Raw genomic sequence first — 26,107 nt, forward strand, 5'->3', positions numbered from 1 at the left:
CTCTGATCATTCCAAAGCATCCTTAAAGTTATGTTGAAAAACAGTGTAATGACTTTATATAACTATAAAGTCTCTGCTAGGATTTCCTTAAGAAACAAACTAATTTTATTATTAAGGCCCATGGACCTTGACATCATACCAGCAATTCACTGCTCCAAGGACTTATTCTCTGTAGCTGCTCACACCACAGCTCTGAATTAACTTCTAAGACCAGAGCTTGAAGGCAGTAAACAACTTTAACCTTTTCTTGACCTCAGACACATCTCTCAAACAGGAGTTCAGTAAATGCATAAATTTCACTTCAACCCATGTGCAGACATTCTGAGAACTAATTCATTCTTCATTTTCTGAGTTTTAAGAAAATTTTTATACTAATAAATGGGCAAGTGTTACAGCATTTGTCCCAAAGAGCCATCAGATAAGGTTAGTCCTCTGCTGAGTGTAGCTCCTCATGAAAGGCAAGCCCCAGAGAGAAAGAACATCATAGAGAAGAGCAGAAATGGGAGAGACTGTAATCCCAACAGAATGAATCCTGGCAGCCGTGAGGTCTGTTGGGTCGTCTGAAGAGCACTCTCCAGCAAATACATATTCTTCCAACTAAATCTCCACAGCAGCAGCTGTGTATCAGACCTCAGACCTCATCTTCTAATGGTTGTGCCTTCTGGTATCAATCTCCTATCTGAAGTTTAGGATTCACAGGAACAATCTAGGAGACGGAGAATTTTTGCATCTTTAAAACACTGGAGTCTCTTACCGAAGTATCTTTAAGGATATGACTGTAAGTATTGTAGTCCTGTGATTTTATCAAAATATTTGGTGTATCTGTTTAAAGTCCCAATTCTGGAAATGGTCTAAATACAAATCTGCTTTAAACCTTTTTAATAGAAATGTTGAGTCTTCCTGGTTAGGTAAAAACATTAATTCTTAAAGATCAACCACAGACAAATAAAGATAATTTGTTCCCATTTAGTATTTTATTTTAAAAATGATTCTTCATTTGATCTAATAAATAGTGAGGAATCGTGACTTTCAAATTTTTGGGATTGCCAGTACAGTAACCAAATGTCCTATCACCACATATTGAACCTGCCCAAGGAATACTCCTCAGTTCAAGGAATTATTAAACCTATTTTTTCAGTAGGTTTCTCCACATCACACAGGACTGCACATAATCAATATTTCACTTCCATACCACAGATTGCTCCCTCCAGAGGGCCAGAATTCCCCATGGCAGTTATCCTATCTTAAAGCAAATCCCCAGCCTCTTGCAGCTCTCTTGACTAAGGCAGCTGTGTATACCCCGCCTGGATCTGGCCCAGATGCCTTATTTCTATTGCATGAGATGATTAATTATGTGGTTTTTCTTCTGTTTGTCTGATAGACGCTGAGGTAAGAGAGTGATGGTTGCTTAGTGCACTATTATTAAAAAGCTGCTTTTGATAGCCCTGAACAGGCTTGAGTTGTGTGCTACAGCTAATCATAAAGCTGCTTGCTTGGAAATGTAATGCTTGTTAATACTATACTGTACTTTTATAAGTAAACGAATTTTTGATTGGCTAGAGTTTAACTATAATCAGTAATTAAGGGTCAGCCATCCAGTAAACTCATTAGTTTACACCAATTACATTTGGTATAGTAACTAATGATTTCAGGGATCAAGCCATTTATTTCTAAGCTTTCGAAGTATAATTATTGTGTAAATCAGATAGAGTGTAAATCTTTTCCATACGTTTTGGTTGGTAATTGAGAAATAAAATGGTTTCCAAATGTATTCTCTGTCCAGTTTTTGTTCTGCAGTAGATCTCTCTGGGGACTCTTTAAAGTATATGGAAAAGGTGATGTCAACAGAAGTGTACGCTGGGCAAAGTGAGACAGGATTAATTAATAGAGATGAAAGAGAAAAGCCAGCCCCTTGCAAATCGTGGTCCAGGCCTCAACTTGGACATCACACCTTAAATGACAGTTTACAATCCTAAGCGTGAGTCACACAGATTGACAAGTATTCAAAAAAGAAGAGAATTAAAAATCCTTTCTGTTTAATGTATAAAGGCCTTTCCAATATGCAGTCTTTAAGATGGTGTAATCTCTGGAGCCTTTTGCTTTGAAGTTTAATATGTAGCTCCTCACATCCACATAACATTTTCAACACATTAAACAAATTAGTCTCTGGTTACAGAAGTTTTTAGACATTTACAAGTTGCCGTTTAACTAAATTTAATATGTGCCAGTGAAGTTGCTCATACACTTGTTCATTTAGAAAAATGCACTTTTCGAATGATTAATAAATAAACCAGCCTTTCCTATGCCTTCAACTTTGGTGTTTATTTGAAAGCAATCTACTTTAAAAAGACATTAATATCCCTAGAATTATTATTAGAATAATTGCTTTTACTCTTCTTGGAACACACAGTTTTTCTCATTTCCCTTCAGCACAGACAGCTTTTGACTCAGATATAAACTTCCTATTATTATTCCCCACTCCCCACCCCAAAAATGAAGAATAGGAATTATACACTTTTCACTAAGGAATAATTAATTTGTCTCAAGTATTAGAACAGAGAATTGTAGGATGACTTTGAATGGTAGTCTCTAAGGAATAGCATTGTTTGTTCTCTTCGGTCTTTAATGAGCTTTAGTAAATGGCCAGGAAAAATTACCTTCTTTCTGTAATATGAGAGCAGGGAAGAATGAAGGAAGCTACAGAATCCCTAGGAGAAAGATGAGCAGACACATACACACACAGCCCCCTGTACCACATTGCTTCCAATGGTTAGTGTTCTCCTTTGGAACTGAGCACTAGAGCTCAAGTTTTCCATTACAGTAAAACATATAACGTCCCTAACATTTTTGTAGGAGAAAAAATTCCTGGATGTCTCCCACACACTGACAGTGTCTGGCTTATGTTGGGGGACAACTGCCTATAGCTGAGCTCTGGAAGTCATTCTGGCTTCCTCTGCTTTGGCATTGACTTTGTCTTTTAAGATTTCTTAGTCTATTTTTGTTGCATTTCCACCTTGAAAAGCAATTTCCGTTATAGTGCCCCAGCCTGCTGCCCTGTCTTTTAAGACTTCTTTTCCCTCCACCACATATTTGCTTCCACTGCTTTCCAGAATGATAACTGAGGCAGCAGTGGCAGGTGCTTGTTTCAGCTATGACTACAAGCCCATTGCCATGGATAACAGAATACACTTCAGGAACACCTTTTCCATCCCTTCCCTCCCACCCAGTTTCCACACATGTCCTCACTACCTAGTCCCATATCAAGCCAGTGGTGCTGAGGCAGCTGCCATTGCTGCTCTGGGGTATTGAGCAAGCTGACCCACAGCAGTAAAGAGAGACCAGCACAGTTCTAAAAGGATCTTGTCAAGCAGGGTCTCTCTCCAGTCCATCCTGTTGAAGTTGTTCCAGTTTGTATGGAATCATGGCCAGTCTTTGCAAACGAAGATTTTGGGAAAGGTCATTACCCTTCGAGCCTGCGCAGTGGATTTTTTAGGTGAGACACAGTGTGCGCTGAACTGAGCCCACCCTTTAATCCTGAGGTTCATCTGCCGGGGCCGAGCGAGCTCGGACGGTGTCAGTGAGGTCCTCAGGACGTAGGTTTGTTTAGAGTGACCTTCTCTTAGATGGATGGCCTTACAGGGCTGATGAGCTCCATCTGCCCGGGGGAGTTCCCTGATCGGGAATCGAACCCTGGGCGCAGTGGTGAGAGTGCCGCATCCTAACCACTAGACCACCAGGGGGCCCCTCTTTGTATGGAATAATTAAATACTAACAGGATTGCCCTGTGTGCTTGCTCTCAAAGCATTGCTGAAAGCAAGAAGTCCGGGGTTTGTTACCCTCTTTCAGAGAACACTTCCATACTTTGTATTAAGTATTGACTGGGGCAGGCCCTGGCAGATAAGGTTTCCCTTTTCCAGGTGAGTGCCTCCACTACGAGGCTGACAAGTCAAGCTCAAGCTTTCCCACTTGAAGAAAGGACTCAGGCCACCTTCCTTACAGAAGAGTAGATAATGTCTTGGGTAAGGTGCTAATTCAGGGTGCAAGAGATTCAAGTTCAAATTGCCTCAGGCAGAGGCTGAATACAAGTCTCCTGTATCTTGGCTAAATTGCACCAGCCAGGAGATTGAACCGCAAAAGCTTAGGAGAGGAAGAGAGGCAGAGGAGCAAGGAGGAGAGACGTGCAGAAGGTGACAGCACTGCCATTATTTCGTGAGAAAAACCTGACACAGGTGACCAATTCCTAGAAAGCGGCAGAGCAAGCATGGTAAGTAGGTAAAGCAACACATGGTGTTACAACACCTTAGTCTGATTGTGGCTTTGGATCATGGGAGGCACTCTCATGGCAGACATCAGATTGCTGACTAGAGTTCAGGGTCACGAGGGATGTGAAGAGAGATGATGAAAGTGGGGAGAGCTGCCTGGACCCATCCCAGACATTTAGGGAAAAGATAAAAGTAAAAAGCTGCTGCCAAAGTAAAAATAATTTCTCTCTATCGCAGGCTCTCTTCAGTGCAATTGTTAGAGAGGAATAACTGGAGAAAAATGTTTGAAAGGATAGATAGGAGACAGTGAGAACAGGACTAGTAAGTGAGGCAGAAATGTTGGAAAGAAGATAAAGAGGAAGAAAATGTCAGAAAGCAACAGGAGGGTTGGACAAAGAAAAAGGAAAAACCATAACTTACCAAGATGCTTCACCTCTCATTGCCTCAATCTTCTGGCAATAAAATAATAACAGTAAGAGAATCACAGAGCATTTCAGTGACTTTGAAGCCCATAAATATTTAGGAGACAGTTAAGTGTCCTAGTGATCAGGATTGTGTTAAGAAGAAAGCAGGAAAATTTAAGAGAATGTTCTGACATGTCTAAAGCAGTGCTATCAGGGAGAAGAAAAGGAACAGGACTTATGTGCTTAATTTTGTATGTGTAACTGAGTATTAAAATCCACACCCAAGCACACTGGTGCTTAGCAGAAAAAATTGGGCCTGTTTCAAACCAGTAAGAACACATGGTTTAAGGCATGCAGCCGCTCTTTCTTCACTAACAACCCACTGTGACTCCTATAATTTATTCCTCCCAAGATTCATTTGAACATCTGCAGTATCATTATTTGAGTTTGTTATACTATTAGCTTTAAAATTTTATAAGCCATACAGTAGGATAGGTGACAAGTTGAAAAGTTAAGGAGGGTTAATTTAGAAGTTTTAAAGCGAAGCTATTTTTGAGTTATACAAGCAAAAAAAGCATCTGAATCCAAACCTCCATGGTTACATTTAAGTAACTCAGAAACTGCTGAAAGGATTTTCTTCGAACTTCACTCAAGACAAATCCCTCTGGGCTAAGACCAAGCATGAGAATTTAACTCAAAAGGTGATTGTTGTCTGAAGGGAGTTTTCTTTTTCCTTTTTTTTCCCCTCCCCTCCTTTTGCTTGTTTTGTTTTCAATGTTCCAAAAAAAAAAAATAGCACTGAAAAAAAAAAAAAGGATGTGGAGTGTAACTGTTTCCTATCCATTTTACCATTATAATAAGAAAAATGCTTCTCACAAACTACGTTTTTATCAAAACCAGACCCCCTGCTTTGCCTTTAGCCATTACTAGCAGTCTTGGTACCCACCTCTACCAGGCATTGGATAATGCTGTAACTGGTGGCTCATGCTTTAGGAGCTCTGTGCAGCTCTGATACTACCCTAAATGGACAACTGAGGATTCCTCTTAAGAGGAGGTCTTAGGAGAGCAGACAATCAGCAGCTCTACAGCACTCTTCCCTTAGCTTCCCATCCCCAGTTCATGGGAGGTGAAGCATATTCTATACCTGTGGAGTGACCTAAACCATATTTTGATTGCTCACTGGTCCAGGATTTGGAAGGCAGGAAAGATAGCTGTAGTCATGCTTTTCTTGGCTCACTGACTGTTAACTTGGTGCATCTGGCACCATCATTCATTCTCGCCCTTCCCTTGCTGCGGCCAAGGGACTCACCTCCTAGTTGTGTAGCTGAAGGAACCTGAACAATGAAGATGGAAATTTCTATCTTCTTTCTCAACATCCTTGAAGTCAGTCCTCTTTCATATCAGCATCATGGGTCCTGGTAGCCTGATTGTCTGGATTAAGAAAAAAGAGTGTGGATTTTTTTTTCCCATCCTCTTTATTTCAACTTTCTACCACACTTTGGTTTCTACAAATTGTCCCAGGGCAGACAAGAGCCTTTCCCTCCCCCTTCTACCAGGCTTGTTTTTGATTCTCCGGCAGCACATCCCATAGTTATTCACTCATTTGTTTGTTTGTTTTTCCATTTGCAACTTTTGCCCCCTCAAAAGAGCTGGCTTGCCCAGGGAAATTACAGTAACTTATTTAATTTCAAATGCATTCAAAAAGGCATTTTAATTGTTCCTTTTCATTTAGAGCAGCATCCAGATTTGGAATTTGTGAAAAACTGAAGGAGAAGGTTTGGAATATATTTGCTGAAATAATTCACCACATTTAACCTAGGGAACTCAGATATATGCGGAAACAGCTTCCCTTGCCTATCTCCATATACATGACCTGGATTAAAAACTGCTTTGGGCAAGGGCCAACTCATTGTTTGTGGTCCTAACACAATGTGGCTTGCAAACTGTGGCAATACTGTAATACCTAGGGATTTGTTTCAGGAGATCCTGATTTTGAAACCAAAATACGTTTCCTGATAACTGCTAACTGAACAGTGGGAAATATAGCTGAAATGGGCATAGAGAAGAGCATCAGGAATTCAAAGTCTGAAATTCAGTTCTCTTTTATTTTCATTTTGGGGAGATCTACTGTGGCAAAAGAGAGAGGCCTTAGAGTGGGTATCAGATGTGGTAGCCTACAGAGGGAGGCAAATTTCGGCAAACATCAGAAAAAAAAAATCGAGAAAATTTTTAAAAATTCAAATCACAATATTTAAACAATCAGAAAGCTTTTTCATTCATAAATGTCCCATCTACTCTGTACCACCAAACTTCTGGGGTATCATTTTTCAGTCAGCACTTGGCAGTCAGCACTTTAAGCTGTCTGCTGCTATCTCATTCATACAGCTTTTTCATTGCAGGTCAATATTATCTGACTAGGTTCAGATTAAATCTTAATATACCGTTCATCTGAAAAAACCCAACTCCAAGCACATTGAAAAATTGCAAACATAAACAGTACAGTTTCCATGGATGAGGACATATTAAAATGTATTTTAAAGAGAAGAACAGCAGGAAAAAGAGGAATGTGAAGTTACGATCATAGAGGAGAATGCCCTTTTTCAGCTGGGATTTTATGTAAGAAGGAGAATGAATGAGGCAAAGAGAAAAAAAAGCTCTGTCTCCTCACTGCTGCTTCTCTAGCAAAGAAGATTTTCACATCAGCTACAGTAAAATCAGACAGAAGAACAGCAGATTTGAATATTGTATGGGAAGGTGGGAAATGAGGAAGAGTTCAGCGCAGTTCAAGGATGGCAAGGTATAGTGAAGGCAAATGGAGAGAGCTGAAACTGGAAGAGATGAGCTGATGGAACCTAATAGCAAGACACAAGTTTAATTAATAAAGACAGGCAGAGAAAGCTGAACAAAGAAGATTCATTTAAAATGTCAAAATATACCTTTAGTTGTGGCTGCTAAGGTAAAAATAAAGGTAACATATGTAGAAAACCCACGCAAGTTGAGGGGTGCAAGACTGAGTTCAAGGATGGGAGTGCTGAGAAGACCTGAGACTACAGAGAAGCTCCTCTAAGAGATGACAGCACTGTCTCTAGTGTTTATTGCTGCCTTCCAAATACCCAACATACTGCTCCATTAGCAAAAGAGATCACAAATCACCTCCTAATCTGTTTAAATTAAGCCAGCCAGATTCATTTCACCTGGTGATGAACATGGATATGAGCTAACCAGGCTGGCTTTACTTGTAGTGCATTAGGGAATGCTTGCTTGGCCTCTTCTGATGGCAGAGATATGGGGAGGGACCAGGGGCAAGCAGCAAGCTGTGGTGTGGTTTTCAGCTAGTAAATGGTGTCTAAAGGCAGTGGGGAGGATATTTATTTGGTCTAGGAGAACACATGAACATGTAAGACTGGAACCAATACAGATGTGTGGAAGGATGGAAATTTCTTAAGTTGAATAAAACTCAAGGAAAAAGTTATCGTCAGCAAATCAGCAAGAAAAGTTCATCTCTCTGCATCCCACTGATGCGAGTAAGGAACACTTGCATCAAGTGAATTGGTACAGTTAGGAAGCACACCAAAAACTGAGTATACCCTTAATTTACCTCTACTATCCAGAGTGGTTCTGTTCTCCAAGATAGGTAGATCGTAGGAAGTTTGTTTCACTTCAGCTATTGTTGTAACAACTCAAAGACAGAGACCAAGAATTTTGGTTGTGAAAGTGTAGAGATTTTAGAAACATTAAAATAATGTGAAACTGAAACATGGAAATATTCTCTGTAGTGCACCCTGGGTTGTTCCCTGTAATTATAGCTGAGAATCACAAATCAACATTTTGTTGAGAGGCCACCCCTTCTGTATTTTTAGAGACACTGAAGCTCTAAAGCCTTTGCCATTACTTTTATATCTATCTTCTGTGTTATCATTTATATTGAGGCTCTTAATATTTGACTCAGTAGGCCTTATGTTGTTTAGTTCTCCACCATTTATTTCCTTATTTTGGGTGCCTATCATTCACGTTTCTGTAAAGTTCAGCTGAAACCAGTAGTTCATGTTACCGGCACTTTGCATTGCAAAAATTGAGAAGTAGAATTTGCAATCCAAGTCATTCACAGAACATTCTTATACAGCACATAATTTGCCAACAGCTAAATTAATCTTGCTTCACAATGTGAGGCTGTGTACATGTGGTTTTTGATACAAAAGGGTCCAGTGAAATCAATGGTATAGGCATCATATTAACTCAGAACCAGCTTTTTCATGTCCATGAAGCTTAGTCATGTGCTTGCTAATTTAGAACTCAAAGGTAAGCAAGAATCTCAGCTCTCCTTTTTAAACAGTGTGAATTTTCAATCCAATTTACCTTGCGTAGATGAAAACATAAATCAGTTCCTGGTCTCCACTGCACATACTAAATTAATGAACTGGGGCTTTGACCACATATGTATTTACACTTTGGGAACCTGAAGACCTTCCCGTACATACTGCATTAGGTTTGGATGCATGCCAAAGAACCATCTATAATCTGAAGGGAGGGGGGAAAGGCAGCCTGGCAATTAGCCAGGTGCTAACCCCCAGTTAGCACCAGGGTCTAGAACAAGGTCAGGGGTCAAGCACCATCCATAACCTCCAACCAATGGTCAGTGGAAGCAATGCAAGTGCTGCTGTAGTAGCACCACGCCCCAGACAGAAGCCCCAAAGCATGACCCAGGACAATGTCTGGGGTCATCATAACTTAGCTGGAAAGGATTGTGTCCAGTACAACATGGATGATCTGGAAAAAAGCTCCAAGAAGAGGGTGACACAAAAGTTTCCTCAGACCTATATTTTAGCTCATTGCCTGTTGTACTACAAAACAAAGCACACTTGGGGGGTTTGTCTAGTAGGTTTTCAAAAAAGGTGTGTAATGAAAAGTCTGTCAGAATGCAAAATGAAGTTTATAATAAACAGACAAAGAATAAATATTCATGCACAACCATCAAGCCTGCTTTGGCACCAGTCACATTGGGTGACTTCTGTTGACTTGACCAGACTGTGACCTGAAACACAGACTCCAAAACAGCAGCGTCTCCTCAGCTCCTGTCTGCTCTTTGCCTTGTCCCAACGACCATTGACTCAGAGGGATGAAGCCTCGCACTAATCATGCTCAGACTTCAATGTGAGTCCATTCATCAACAGCTCCCTTCTGCAGAACTAGTCTAAACCAATTCTCTTCACTCACTTGTCCAGGCAACAACACATCCACTCCCCAGTTGTTTCAGATGTGCAAAACATTGAAAACAGACTTCTCTGAGCAGATGTTCCTGAGCAGATAATCTCAAAAACGTGACTACAAACATCAGGTGTCTTTGGCTTCACAGAGAAGGCTGAGGTAAAGCTGGGAAAAAGCAGAATAAAGGCAATGGGTAGGGGTAGAGTATAGAAAAACAAAATGTTGCTGGAACATCAATTCATCATAGATTGCAAGACACATTCAGGTAGGGCTTCTACTGGTCACCTCTGGTTATGGTTAGACTCCTCCCTCTACTCTAATACCAGAATTAAAGCTGTCAGATTTTGCTTAGGTGCCAAAGGAGAAAGGAAATTATATTAACCTTCTCTGTGAATCTGAACAACAGAATTAGTAATGATCTTTACACTTGAAATTTATTTTAAAAGTGTATTTAGCTTAGTTTATCAGATCACGCTTATTAAAAAATCAAAAATTAGAAGTTCTGTGATGTGAGAACAAGTTACACTGCGAATGAAAAAGTCAGCACATCCCCGGCCTATGGGATGGGAGGGCCATCTGCTATCAACATTTAGGAAACATACTTTGAGTGGAAAGTTCCAGCCTCAGGCTTTGTTAAGAGTAATTGAGTTTAGCTCTTAAGATCTTGTTCTATCCATAACGCTAGTTCAGAGTATCTCAAATCTAAGCTTTGCCAAGGACTCCAGTGCACTGCCGTCAAAAGGGGGTAGTCCTGTATGCTGGGGTCTCTTGGTGGAGTCATGCTGAAAGCAAAATAACTTTGCACAGGCACAGGAATTCCTGCTGTCAGGTTCCAGATCATAGTATAAATAAAGCTTGTCCAGAAAACACACACACAGGTTTTCTGCCTTGATGAAAAGCCAGTAGAAACAATTTGATTATATTTCTTTCTCTCTTAGCTACACAAGTGTCATTATTTTTGCATATTTTCATTATGCAAAGTCACATTGGACCCAACAGTGTAAGTATCCCCTTCATTCTGCTGGTGTTTGGCTTCTTATTAGAAATGTTATCAGAAGGTAAACACAATGCACAGGAAGGTTTGCTGCAGAGTAACGAGGTTTTAATACCATACCACACCATGTCGACAACTCAGAAATGTTTTAACAGGGTAAAACTATTTTTGGTAATTACAAAGAAGCTGAAAGGAAAAGCATCCCCTCAAGCTGACAACGTACATTTTATACAGAAAGAGACAAGATATGAGACCATGAAAATTGCACAGACACAAATATTTGAGATGTAACTGAGAGGCAGAAAAAATATATTAAAATGATCATTGATTGAGCAACATGGAAAGAATTCTCTCAGCAGGAAAAAACAGATTTTTGCAGGTCTCTGAGAAAGCACAACAGATATAGTTTTTGTGACAATACATAACACTTCCACCTGAAATTTTACAGCCACTTTCAGATATTGATGCCTGTCTCTTTTGATATACCTATTATTGCTTTTTTTTTTACACATAGAGAAACCAGGTTTCCAGAATGACTAAGAGACTTTCTTAAGGTCAAACAGTAAGTCAGGGACAAAGACTAGTTCCCCCCAATCTTATCCTTAATCTACCCCATTAACAAATTGTACAGCCATGAAAAACAATCTCTTCCCTGTGAAAAGGCAGGTTTTGTGAGGAGGATAACAAGTTCCACCTGTCTCTCCAGCTGATATTAGCAATAGTGAAAATTTCATTTTGCAGAAAAACTGCCGATGCAGCACTTGTAAAAAAACTCCAAATTCATGTGCAGATCAGAAAGTGCCGGCGCGCTTTCAACAGCTGCAGCTACCACACACTTGGAGAGAGTCATTTGAACTCATCAGATCTGACTCTGGGACAGACAGCAAAGCCCAGATGGCTCGGCTGTACACAAAGCCCTCCTGCTCACGTGGGGTGCAGCATCGTGTGGGTGGGGCCCCACAGATTTGTGTGGGCCCAGGTTAAAATGGGAGAGAGCAGTGCCACAGCCCCACCGGCCCTCCCACAGTGTGGGCAAATGGAGGACGCTGACAGGACACATGCACGTGCAAGTGTTTAAATAGTTGTTGTTGGGGACTACAGGAAAGCCTACAATAGACATTTTGCCTTGGGATGTTTTCTCTACTCGGTTGCAAAAAAAAGCAATAAGAATACACGCTACCCTGAAGGCCTTTCCTCTGCTTAACCAGCCCCTTTATTATTACCCAGCTTCTCAAAACGTACCCTTTCTCCTGACAAGCCTGTACTGCTCCAAAGGGCAAAGCTCATGTCTCAGGCAGGGGTTCTCGATGCACACTTTTTCACCTGCCTGACTTCTCTTCACTACAGGTCAGACCCAGATAGATTTGAGGGTGTTTGTCCGCAGGCCATATAAAGCTGGCCCCTACAACTGGGCCAGGTAACAAACCCATACAGCAGCCCCACTGCCCAACCTGCATGCAAATGGTGCTGGGAGCACCCATTGCACAAGGGTTTTCAGGAGTGCTGGCCATCCACATCCCTGGCAGAAACCAGCTGGAGGAAGCTTGGAAAGCCCGGCCTTTTTATTCTCCAGGATTAAGACTTTGATTAGCTGCTGGCGCAAGACCAAAACTCCATCTGAAATGCTTTAGACGACCCATCTGCACTGGGTTTGGGAGTCTGAGGAGTGCATGCTGTGGCCCGCTCCTCACCCATGCCAGGCAAAAACAATGGGGAAATCAGGGGGTGAGGATCTGAGTGGGAAGGAGCACCCCGGCCCCAGGCTCTCTATCGGGGCAATGGGAGCACTCACCTCCACACACACACATCTCATGCAGACCCTCCAGGCTGCCCCAGGCCTGCACGTCTGCAGCCCATGGGCCTGGCCCAGGGGTCCCTGCCGGCTGTGGAGGTCGCAGGCTGTGCCCTGGCATCCCTGTGCCTGGGGGAGCCGGGGCTCTGCTCCTCCCACACCCAGCCATGGCTGGGGGCCCTTCACTCCCCTCTCCCTCCCAGACCCTCGTGGTCCTTCATGAGCACCTCATGATAAATTCCTACCAACACTGAAATACTCAGAGCAAGTTAGCCGAGATTCATTAGAATAAAACATCTAGTAGGCATATGTACTTTATTAGCCTCTTACACCAATAGTTTTAATTAGGTACATATTTCACAGCTCTGGAGCTGCTCAAGTGAAGGGCTGCTTTTATCTCTTTTATTTACAGTAACAAGCTATCAAACAAATACCCCCATAATTAAACTCAGATGCAAAAAAAAAAAAAAACCAAAAAACAAAAAACAACAAACCACAAACAAAGAAAAATTTAATTTTTACCAATGGTGACCTGCTCAAGTTTGGGTTTGGTAAGCTTTAGATTTTTAATTGATGAAGGAAATATTCTGCAGCAGGGCAGGGCGCTGGGGCGGGTGTCCCTAGCCCGGCCCTGCCTCCCTGTCACCTTCAGGTGAGGAGGAGAGCACTGCTTCGGATAGAGACCGCCGGGATGAGAAAAGTGATTAAAATCCAGAACGCTGCTAAATTATTAATGAGGAATTTAAATGATGTTATAAAAGAGGGAAATACAGGCGAAAAATGTTACACATTCATGGAATTTTTACTCATGCATAATAATAAGCTGAAAACACTTTAGTTATAATGCTTCCGAAATTAAAGGGCGGGGGGTGGGGGCTGGCAGGATGCGTTTCTCGGGCCCGCCCGCCCTCCCGCCACTCGGCGATCAAAAGGGCGCGCACCTGGCGGGCGCTGCGGCGAACGGGCCTGGCGCGGGGCCGCTGCCGGCGGGCGGCGGGAGCCGCCATGGGCCGTGAGGGCCCGCGGGGCTCGGGGGGCTCTGCCCCGCTCCGGGGCCTGGGGCCGCCGCACGGGGCAGCGGACGTGGCTGCGCCAGCCCCACTGACGGGCGTCACTCCCGTGGCCGCACCCTGCGTTATTTGCTTTCTCACCTGCAGCGCAGACAGGTTTTAACTTCGCAGGTGTTGGCAGAGCCCGCTTGCTTGGCGAGAGCAGCTTAGCTGCATGCGCTCAGCCGCCTAGTCTGCCTCTAGGGATAATGCTGCCTATGCTGTAAATAAAATATATACATATAATGTTGCAGGGGATAGCCATGTGAGAAGAGCCTCTTTCTGCCCCCTGCACACGTGGAGCCCACCCTGCTCCTGAGCAGTGGAGCGGCTGCCTGGGGGTCTGTGTGCTCCTGTCCAAAACCCCACCACACTGCCTCTTAGGGAGTAACAGCAGCACTTGGGACCCGGAGAATAAACGGTTTCCCCAGGTCAAAGCTGCAAGTGGCATGTACCCTACAGAGCCACATTTTTGTCTAAATGTCTACACAGTCTTTTCTGTAAAGACTTCCCACACTGTCTCTCCAGACTCCATACAGAAGTTCTGTTTGTCTCCTCTGAAGTCACACAACACTTGAGGGTCTCATCTTTAAAGACCTATTTAAGGCGTTACACAATCAGGCAGGCATTTGTATCATCTACCACAAGTTCCACTTACCATTTTCCTCTTCCATGGCAGGGGAAGAAACCTGCAAGCCCATAAAACTGGAATACAGCCTTAGCCACAAAATCTCTCAGACTTGCATATCCCTCTGGCTGAATTCCTTGGGGACATCCTGTACTTCCAGGTGCCTTTCAGTCCGACCAAGCTGGTTTTGGTAGCTCTGCAAAGCAGAGAGCCATCAGCTGATTATAGTGGCAGCAAATAAGGCAAGAACAATCCCAGGCCATTCTGGGCTGTAAAGTCTATACAAATGCTGGAAGTCCTGCTGAATGCTAACTGGCAGCTAGCACCAATTACTGAGTAATGGGCTCTCCACATGCCCCTTTACTTAATAAGTAGACAAGGTCTGCACTCACTTTTGGAGCTCAGTTGTCTCTGGTTGTAACACCAACTGAATGCTTTGCAGAGGGCCAGTCTCACAGTGACTAAAGCTCAGATCGTTATAGCAAAGTCTCAACGAAAAGAAACTGCCACGCTCTTCCCAATTGGACCGGATGAAATAAAGGCTCTTGGACACAGTTCCTACCTAGGAGCCTGCCAGAGCCTAATAATTGCAACATGCTGTGATTCTAAAACAAATGTGTCATGGAGAGATACCCACACTAATTCCAAAGGAGGTAAATTTGCCTGGGCGAAACTCTTAGCACAGTGTTGTTTCTTCCACGGTTCCAACTGATTCTGGTCCCTTTCTCTGTGTCACTGCCCAGAGTACATTCACTATTGTGAACCATGGATGGCAGCCGTGGTCCCTCTGGGCAAAGCAGTGACATTCAGATCAGAAACAAAAATTTGTCCTTTCTTTTCTCCTTTGCTTCCTGTGAAATCTTCATTGACCATATTCTCATTATTCCTTTGCCTGGACAACACTACCTAAAATTTTTCTGAATTTTGGGCACTATGGTTCCTCCACATTTTGTGTTGCAGGAGAACTGATTCTCTGTCTTTAGCTAGATGGAGATGCAAACCAGGTTTCACTGAATACTCAAGTGCCACATTTTCTCCCTAGATTTTCAAAGGAATATGCCGACGAGAAGATAACAGAGAAAATCCCTGTGAAATCATGGTGTAAAAAGAAGTTACTGCTAAATAATCCCAAAGCATCTGAGATAGTTTCCACAAAGTAAGCAGCATGGACTCCTAGAACACAGTTCCTATCCTTACTAGGAATGTCACACCATTACTTTCACAGCTAATGCCACGAAATTCTGCTGAAATGTTCAAAGGAACTTTGGTAGGTTTATTTTTCTCTTTGGGAAATGAAAGTTATCAATAAAGGCCTCATAAAAAGTAAGAAACTTTGACAACCTTGATTCTCTGCAGGCAGCAATTACATGCAAAATGTTGCCCCCAGTTTATATCCTTTAGCTGTTTTACATTTTTGACACTGGGAGGAGGGCATTTGTAGTCAAGTAGTTAGCATCAGATTATTGTTTAATGAAACCAGCTGCATGAGTGCAATGCCATGACTGAGACCTTTTTATGTGTAAGCGAGTTGGTGAATGCACAACCATGGTTTCTGCAGCAGCCACGATTTGCACCCCATGTGTTATGGACTATCTGACAGTATTATAGACAGGGAACCATCTCTCTGTGTGCCAGAAGAGAGAAACCAGTCACTGTACTGAAGGCCAACTGAAGTTTTAGGTGCCTCAAAAGACACATTAGATTCCAACTTTGTGGATTTATTACCACACATTAAACTGATGTGGCCATTTTTATCTGAAATTAGTTTCTTCCTAATTTTTTATATACTTGTGCAACAAAGAGAAGTAATGATGACTGCTTCATACACCTTCCCCATCACATATTTTAGTTCTATGCCATGACTTCCTGTTAAATGTAGTTACCAGGATGGAATTTTCTTCAGTTTTAGTTCTAAAGTGCATGTGGGAGGTGGAAAGAGAACCCACTGACTGCACTAGCTCATTGTGCGAACCAGGCAGTAAATACAGATGTGGAACTCCATATTCATGCCTCAGCATGGGTATCTCTTCAGTGTCGCACCTGCAGGTATTTATATGATCACACTGAAATAAATGCAATGTGTGTGGGTGTGTAGAGCTGCACCTGTACATATAATGAGACATTCAAAGAAATACACTAAGTTTTGTTGCCATCCCACTTGACAACGTTCTTGTCCAGTTTGTCCTGCATGTTCTGTAGCCTTATTCCTGCTTCTGAATCTTTCTCTGGTTTGGGCTGGACTGCCCTATGTACCCATCTGCCTCTCTTATCCCAGGGAAAAAACCCTCTTACTTTGCCACTTCCTCACTGCTTTCATTCAAAAGACCAAATCTTGTGAACCATTTGCCTGCCCAATTTCTGCTGAGCTTGAAGTAGCTGGAACTGAAACTGGGCACAGAAGGCAGTTTCCACACCCTTTGGGTCTGCTTATTTGCCTGCTTCATAAAGATCATGTGGGCTTTCCCTGTAAGGCAGCTATTGACTGGCAAGTCTTGCTCTGGCACAGAAGTATTACACATCCTGGGATTGGTTTTGAGAGCCCTCTTTCAGCCAGTGAAAGGACATAAACCTAAAACCTCATGGGTTTTGTGCAGTGTAGAGCCTAGTATTTAGTATATTAAAAATACTGTTACATCAAAGAGCACAAGGAACACAGACATTCTTCTCCCCAATTTTCAGAGGAGGAAACTGAGCCAAGATATCTGAGTAAATTGCCCAAGAAGCATCAATTAGGCTAAATCTTGGAACATCCCTTCTTACCTGGAATCTCAAGCTGTGAAGTAATTTAAAGCTCCTTAAGACTGAACAAGTGCCTGCCAGAATGGTTTGACATTTTATCATCAGTGGTAACTTAGACTACAAGAGAAAACATGAAGAAAATGAAATTACTATTGCTATGCAAAAGTTCTGAAACCACTGGACAGTGACTTAGAAACATTTGGACTTCATTCTACTCCAGCATAAAGAAATGAAGTCTGGGTATCTGTAGAGATTTTAAGAAAATGGGAATAATAAGAAATATAAGTTACTCCTTAACACTTCACAAACAGACTCAGCATTCCTTAATGGCTAGTGTAGGAAAAAGTACTGCCTAGTCTCTAGACCAAGGGACTGTGAGTAAAAGGAACAAATTCCACTCTGATTTTTTTCTCATAACTGGCTAAATCAATCAATCAATCAATCAATCAATCAATCAATCATTCCATGCCTTAGTTAACACATTTGTATCACAGATAACATCTCAAAATATTTCCTTTTACCAAAGGAGAGGTCCCCTCTTTGCCCAGTCACGGATTCTGTTTCCGCTTCCCACGAATCCCATGGATGCTTTGGCAAAAAAGAGATTTGTTTTATGACATTTGACCTTGAGGTTAGCTCAGTTGGTTAGAGCATGACTTCAAGGTTGTGGGTTTGATCCCTGTATGAACCATTCAAAGAGCAGGACTCAAAGATCCTTGTGGGTCCCTTCCAACTCAGAATATTCTGTGATCATCTGTGATTTACTGTGTTTGTTTTGCTGACATCACAGAGTCAATGAGAACAAGTATTTATACTTCTATTATGCCTTCATTGAACTGAACAAGGTGTTCAACAGGACATTTTAATTATAATCCCACTTCTAACAGCATGAGTAAAGGTGTTTAAAAAACACAATCAAGCATGAAATAGAACAGTAAACATGCCATTTCAATTACAAAATTATGTATAAGCACATCCTTGCACAGCAAAACATTTGAAGACTGCAAGAGATGCTGAAATCCTCACTGAAACCCTGAGAGGTTTTGTGCATAGCATTGAAGGAGCCAAAATGCTCTTTCCTCACACTCTTTTGTGCACTTATGCTGAATTTTTGACTCCAGAGAGAAACTTATGAAGTCCCAAATTGACAGTTTTTGCGCAGATTTCCATGGAGAAAAAGTAGCCTTGAGCCTTTTTTTTTTTTTGCATTGCAGTGTAACATCAGATGCTTATTCTGTTTGCAGAGCTCTTTTTCACTTCCCAGCCTGACAGTGCTGAAATTGAAAAGCAAATCATAGAATCATAGAATATGCTGAATTGGAACGGATCCATGAGAATCATTGTGTCCAACTATTTTCTACACAGGACACCCCAAGAATCGCACCATGTGGTGCCTGAGAGCGTTGTCCGAACGCTTCTTGAACTCAGACAGGCTTGGTTCAATGTCCTGGCAGATCCTTGTATTGTTATCCAGCCCACCTACCTGTACCAGTAAAGTACTCTCCAGCAGGAATGTAACAGCGAAAATACTGTTCTATGTTTATGGACACATACAGATCCACCAGAAACACCTGGACATCTGTGGCCCCTCTGGGCACAGCAGGATAGTGGGCTGCCCTGTAAAGTGCTACAATTCCCCCAGGCTGCCAGGAGGGAGAATTTCATGTCTCACTCAACACTGCTATACTGTGCACTTGACCAAGTCCCTGGTTCAGGGAACTGATGCAATACATTGTCTTACAGTGGACATTCGGGGAACTTCCAAAGCTGCACCCTAGAAAGAGCAGGGAAGCTGCCTTCCTGTTGTGAAGACACTCAATCCAGGATCTTTGAGTAAATGATGTCTCAGTTTGGCAAAGTCTACCCTCTCTCTCTCTCCAGTGAATCAACACACACTGCTTAGAAGAATACAACCAGGTTGTCACAGAAGCCTGACAGTTGTGACAGGCTGCTGGAATTCAGGTCTTTACAGCGTTGTAAGCAAAAGGGAACATTGGTGCTTCCAATGATTAGGGCTGGTGCTAGGACAGGGAGGCCTGTTCTGTCCATGTGGAGGCAAGCACGCAGGGAAAGGGCTGCTGAGGTGGGTAGCTGATGGTCAGGGGCAGATTTGCCAGCTTTCTGCAACTGGATGAGAATGTGGTCATCGCTAGGTGGGACTTTCCCCTGTTGTTCAGGCAAACTCCTCTCTCCAAACTAGCAGCAAAATGCCCTCCTGCTTCTCCAGCACTCTGGAAACACAGATGAAGCCACAATCGCTTTGCTGCCCTAAATAGTTGCCTGCTTGGCCAACGTGTAGAGCCAGCTCTGATGGCACCTATCAGAAAGACCCAGGCACAGTGCTGTCCAAACCTGTTCTGCACAACATACCACTGTGCACTCCAGGAGCAGCTGGCAATGCGGTGAATATTCATACTAAAGCATGGCCAAACTACCCCAGCCTATCCTCTGCAGTTTTTCCACACAGCCTCAGTGAGGAGAAAATTGGAACAACTTGCCTTTCTGCCATGCAGATTAGTCTTGAACCAATGCTGTATGCATTAAGCTCCTAAAGACATCTGGAAATCATAATGTGAAATCTGGTGCTATCTCATGATCTGGACTATTATCTTTTCCACAAACTGTACTATTCTGTTTAATAGACTATGTTATTGTCCATGGTATTGAGTTGTCTTCTAGAAAATCTGACCTGGAAATTACTCTGTTATTGTGATTTGAAATTATTAACTTTCTCAAGAATGTTATGGTCATGATGAACCTTAGATGAACCTGTAAATACAGTGGATAATTAGGTAAGGTATATAAGAATCAATATTTAATAATCTGCCAAACATATACGTAAAAGCATTTAATTGACAGGAAACTACAGGGGCATCTGTAGGTATTTAATAGCACAGACAGCATTAAAAGTTTGACTGCCATCCCGTTTTTGAAATACAATTTGTTATTCTTTCACTAGCCTTTCAGAGCCGAAGGCCGTTTCTGGAAGAACCTGTCTTTCTCAAAATGCCAGAGCGCCTCATTAGTGGAAGCCTCGGTGAGCTTGTAGATAGCTGGCAGAGGTGTTTTGTTGTGCTTGTTTCCACTTCATTTTTCCCTGCTATTATATGAGTAAGTAGAAGTAAAAGCATAGTTTTCATTGCCTTTAATGAGAGCAGAATCTGCTTTTACTTCATAGCTATTTTCTGTTCTTCTCCTGGCACTACACAGAAATGCATGTGAGGTGAGATGCAGTGGTGAGGTGACCTGGCGGTGAGGGTTCCAAAAGCCAACGCTAAATGCAGATAACATGGTTTTCTACAAGTTATGCACATTTATGGGCCCTGACAGAAATTTAAGAGAAACCCTATATGGAGAAGTCATTAACAGATTCAAATTTAGGAAATACAGGAAAATTTAAGGCTCACATTTAATGTCTCTCTACTTAAAGCAAATCAGCAAATGGGGCAAGGCTGTGAAGTTCATTAATACCATAAGAAATGAACATGAGACCTACCTGATTCCTGCAGCTTCTCCTTGAATGTACCAGTTTTGTTAGAGGAAAGTTCTGTTGCTTTTTTGGTCTTTCAGAACTGCTAGAGCCAGTTCAGGTCCTCCCCAGCTTCTGGATAAATTAGGTTCCAACCTCTACATTTGAACAGATGAATGGAAGGTTTTACACCACTTTCTCACCACCAGATATAATTCAGAGCATAATTATAAATTTGGGTCATAAGTTTGTCCTGAGTAGTTATGAAAGGTAACAATGCATGGTAAGTAAAACATCTCATCAGTGAAGAGAACATAATTTTCAGGGTCAGTTTTAGAAAGCCATATGTTTTTATCTATACACTCAACACAGAAACAAGCATAGAGCTTGGCATTTGAAAGGTCAGATTTCAAACTGAAGCCATTGTTCAAACATCTTCCTCTGCAATGTGAAGCAGAAACAGCTTAGGTGAAGCAATCTAAGTCTTCCCCGCTCCCTATCTGGCTCTCTTGTGCACAAGGAAGCTTGATTCTAGAGCAGTCTTAGGGCTGGTCTACCAGTAGGTGTTTGTTTCTCTTCCCCAGGCACCAGCATGCCCAGGGGATGAAACCTGTGCAGGATGACTTCCTGACCACAGCCGATGGGCATGGCCTCTGCAGCCACCAGCCGGGACACGGGGCGCTGCTTCAGGGCTGGGCACCTGGAGCACCACGCAGATGGGGAGGGGTGGAGAGTGGTGACACCAGCTCATCAGCAGGCCCAAGGCTTGTCAAGACCCTGTGGGCACAAAGGCAAAGGAGAGTGGAAAGGAGTTAGCTGAGAGATGATACAACTGCTTTGCAGGGCACAGCCACAATGGGAGCTGTAATCACAGAGGAAACAGTGTCTGTCTGAAACACTATTTCTGCTTTTTTTGGGTAAATATAGGAACTATGACTTCATGTCTCACACTTCCAGAGACGTACTCTCAGGCTTGTTTTCTTCCTTATCAGGGCTCTAAGAAATCCAAAACGTGTCTCTTTATTTCAGTTCTGGCTGGAGGTTAATCTCTAGAAACAAGTAATGTAACATTTCCATCTATCTTTTCTACTCTTTTGGCGGTTTTAATTATACTAATATGCTATGACAATTTAAACAAGACACATCTCAGCTTCTGGCCTGCTCTGTAATGGTTCAGCTGCTACATGTGCTCCAGCATATTTTGCTCAGACAGGCTGCTGCTGGAGGCAAGGGGAAGGCAGAATAGTGCCCTTCTGTCATGAGAGGTTTCATTGCACTGATCATTGTATGTTTGACAGATTCTTTGTCAATGTCAAGTGTCTTTTGTGGTTAAGCCCAGTAAAGCTAAAACAAAAGGTCTCCTAGATATTAGATATATAGTGACATTACTGAATTCACTTGGAGGCAGTAATTTTTTGTCAGCCTATGAAAAGAAAAATGGAGCTAATGGGAAAACAAAAGGAAGATGCTGGCATGCCTTTTTAGCTATTTTTGTTTATGTCAGACATTGTGATTGACATCTGGCCCAGAACACCCCTTCTACCATTGAGCCTGGTGTCATGAAACAGAACAAAGAGAAATTGCCAGCCAAGAAAACACTACTGGCTCAGAAAGCACTGCTTTTTGTTTATTTTCTTTTAAGTGTTTCATTTTCAGTAATCAGTATTGTTACACAAAAGTAGTTCACTCACATGCACCCTCCACTTACTAATTGGACTTTTAAGTTTCCTTGTGTTTGCTTTCTTCCTGCTTGCTTGAATGGCACCAGAGTGCTGGTTTGGTTGGATGACAGTCTGTCATAACAGTGATGTTTGAGGTTAGTGAAAACTGACGTGAAAAATACAATCCACTGGCCTTTAACCGAAATAGCAGCTCTGGTTTTTGTGGAGTTGGCAGGCAGCATTTTTAAACCCCTTTCATGGTGAAGGCAGTTACAACATGTTTCCCTCTGTATCAAGCAGTTCCATCATGAAGTACATTATCTACATCTGTTGTCATATCAGGATATTGCCTCTGAAGAGCAGTTTGCTGTTTCTTATGTGGGCACTGCTCTTTTGAAGTGTCCTGAAAGTGTTAAGGGAATTTCGTGGTCAGTCTCCAGGACCAAACCAAATACAAAGCTTTAAAATTTACTGAAGAGTGATTTTAGGGAAATAACAGACTAGAATAGGTCCCACAGACACCCAACACTAAGAAGTCTTTGTCACCACTGTTCTGCAAGCACTGTAAAATTTCAGAGACTTGGTCAAAATTATGTATCAGTAGGATGAAATTATTCCTTAAAATTCTAACTTCATCCTGAAAGTACAATGCTTAACATAATAACAAAATAAGTCTTTTCAAAAGAAGAGAGTAAGAAAGACAGTCCATCAGCCACTTCCCTTCATACATTTATATGCTGAAATCATGTCAGAATGTTTGTCCTAACAAAAAAAGCCTTAATCACTTAAAAAAATTCTATGGAAGTTGGCCGTTGAATGCATCACATGTGCCAGAGTTAAACATGCTTGCACTGTTTTAACAGGGTACCTTTCAGTATAGAACACTGGGGTGAATTCTCCTGTAGAAGCGGACACTTAACTCCCCTCAGCATTAATAGCAGATGTGTTCACACACAGAGTGGAGAATTTCTTTCTCTTTCTTTGCATAGTGCTCTAAAAAGAACTTTGAAGAAACTGAGAAAAACAGAGAGCGCAGTATATTAATTTTAAGGAGATGAAAGCAGTACATGTCATTCCTAAATTTCATGGAAAATGCACAGTTAGTAACAAAGATGAGTAGAAAATTTCAAAATCATTCTGAGCAGCATTAAAATCAGTCTTCCCTGATTTTCTGTTTTCCTCTTCTTTTCAAAGCACATACATTAAACTCATTTTATGCTTATAATATATATAATGATTCTAGACAACATAAGAAGGACACTGGGATTCTTCCTATTTCAACTTATAAAGTGGCAAGCCAATTTATGCAGCTTAAACCATTGCTAAAGAAGATGTATCAAAAATTGCCTGTGATCATTACAAATAACAGCCTGAAATGTTCACAAGAAGCTGTTTGCTTATCATATTTTCATTAAAACATCTTTTCACCTGCTTTGCTTTTCCCATGCCTGTAACCTGCATTGTAATCAGTCTTATTAACTGAGAACATAAATATGATTTATTATGGTCTGATAATGGAAGCTGCATGGACCAAGAGAAGGGATATATTGTCCTTTGATAAAATGGCTCTTTTCTCTCAAATAGAGCTCTATCATGAGAGCACGCAGAATGTAGTGAGTGATTATTTCCTGAGGGTGAATGATGGCAGAACCCTACAGAAAATCTTCTTGTTGGCCATGACAGCCTCTGAGTGTCCCCAAATCTCACTGAGTTTGACAACCTGCAGACACTTTTGATGAACTGTATTCTTCTGTCAGAGACAGCCTGTCTGGGAGGAGAAAAGGGAACCTTTATCGTCGGATCTGCTATTATTGTCTTGATCTTTTATAAGCAATCTCTAATGCACATGAATATAATATCCTTTCAAAGAAGTGCCAAACATAATAGAAATGTAGTTAAAGGACCCTTTTCCCAGTTATGTAAATGTCCTAATACCATAATTAGAAAAGATGGTTTGTGAATGATAGCGGTAAGGAAAGGGTAATCAAAATATTTTAACATTAGCTTTCTGTTTTAAAGACCAAAATCTGTGATAAATAGCATTTATGGTAGATATGGGGAACCAGCTTGTGCTGAAGCTTTTACCTAAAAAGAGAATAGTTTTGAGTGTAAAACTGGTGTTATATTTTCATAAAACACGTAAATGGCAGCTGGTCTTAAGCCAGGAATGATTACTGGCAGATATGACTTAAAGAAAATGAGTATTCCACTCAAAATCCCTCCATGGCTGTTACAGAAAGAACAAAGCGTTATTATTAAGTAGTGTATTTGGACAAAGGGGTGTTCAAGACCAACTAAGTTCGCCAGCAAATCTCTCTTTTATCTACGTCCAGAAGAACAAGCATAACAAAATCTTTTTCAATTAACAGCTGTACACATTAGCAAAACACCCGTCTTTCTCAGCTCAAGCAATCTGGCTTATTTATCACAAAAAATGAAATGTTTGGGGGGGAAGGTTTCCAAGTTCCCCAGTAAAAGCAAGATACTTGATTTTTCATTAACCTTTTGACATCTGGAGCTGGGATGTCCCAATATTAACTACTAATGGTCTTTTGCATTACCAGTTGGTGTTGAGAGAAGTCCCAATTGTCAGAGTCAAAAGGTTAATCAGCAATTTCACACCAGTGATGTGGTCAGAGTTCGCATGTTACTGCCTAAACAGGAAGAAGAAGAAGAAGAAAATAAAGTCATTAGCAGAAAACTACATCCTAACATTACTAAATCCCTCTTCGTTTTTTGTTTGTTTGTTTTCTAGAAAATATTTCATGATCTCTTTACTAAATATCCTGACTTTTTAGAGGACTGTAAACCTTTGTTGACAAGTATAGGTCGAAATATGTGACCAACTTGTTTGGTTTATTCTACTTTTCACAGGAAAAAAAGTAAAATTTTACTTACCCACCAAGTGTTCAGTCCAGGCCACTGTGAGGGAAAAAGTCTTCTCTGTTTGTTACCCATGGAGATTTTAAAAACCTATCCAAATGGGCCTAATTCGGTCTGAGAGTTGTGTCCTGTCTGCTGGAAGTGAAGATACCTGAATGCCCCTTCATTCAGAATGAATTTCATAGTGAAAACATACTTTATCAGAGATAAAGGATATCCAAGAGCAAAAACCTGAGTGTAGACTTTTCCCTCCCACCCCTCTTTTTGTCTTGATTGTAGAAAATAAGTCAACAGCACTATTCCCTTAACAAATATGGACAGCAATCTTATTTCATGTGAAAGTACCCTCATAAACAGCCATGCCAGTACCTCAGCTGGTACCATTTGACCAAGAATAGCCATAGCATACTTTAACTTGGGGCCCAAGAGATCTCCTATCCATAGCAAAACCAGATTTATTTTCTAAAACAAAGCATAAAATATTGCTGACAACATTACAGTTTGGCATTTGCTAACAATAACAATGTTCACACAAAATGACTTCTCATTTGCCCTGGTAATATCTGAAATGGTTAACCATTGTTTGTCTTTTGTTTAGCCCTGATCAAAAACCTTCTGATGTTACCATATTGATCAGGCCAGTTCTATGCTTTTGAGACATTCTATCTTTTCCCTATTTCCAAGACAAACAAGTAGTGAATCTTGCCCAAAACAACAACCTTCATCCTGGATATTTTCTGCATCAGATAGTTCCTCTCATCTCTTTCTCCAGTTTCAGCAAAATCTATGGCTAAAATCTTTCCTATCTTGATCGCCTCAGTTTAAATGGGGACAGGATTTTACCCTGAAATGTTCTGAAAAAAATACCAATCTTTCCAAGTGCCCTATTATTTAGTCCACCAATTAGCTGACTATAGAGCCTGAGTGTCCTTGTACATCATCCCAGTCCCCATCTGTATACTTGGCTGCATATGTTTATGCAATTAGAAATGTTGAAAATCTAATAAAATTAGGACAAACC

The 26,107-nt window shown here is 41.5% G+C and overlaps 1 long non-coding RNA gene across 1 annotated transcript; it reads right to left on the reverse strand.

Moving 5' to 3' along the window:
• On the reverse strand, window positions 1–25,214 carry LOC108639595. Its single transcript, XR_001920612.1, has 6 exons — window positions 25,106–25,214; window positions 23,072–23,217; window positions 20,570–20,700; window positions 17,095–17,190; window positions 5,976–6,097; window positions 1–706 (listed from the first exon to the last, which is right to left on the reverse strand). It is a non-coding gene; the product is annotated as an uncharacterized LOC108639595 (long non-coding RNA).
• Window positions 25,215–26,107: the final 893 nt, after the last annotated feature.

The sequence above is a fragment of the Manacus vitellinus genome, unplaced genomic scaffold (genome assembly GCF_001715985.3).
Source record: "Manacus vitellinus isolate BGI_N305 unplaced genomic scaffold, ASM171598v3 scaffold_21_pilon, whole genome shotgun sequence".
In the NCBI taxonomy this organism is placed as follows: domain Eukaryota; kingdom Metazoa; phylum Chordata; class Aves; order Passeriformes; family Pipridae; genus Manacus; species Manacus vitellinus.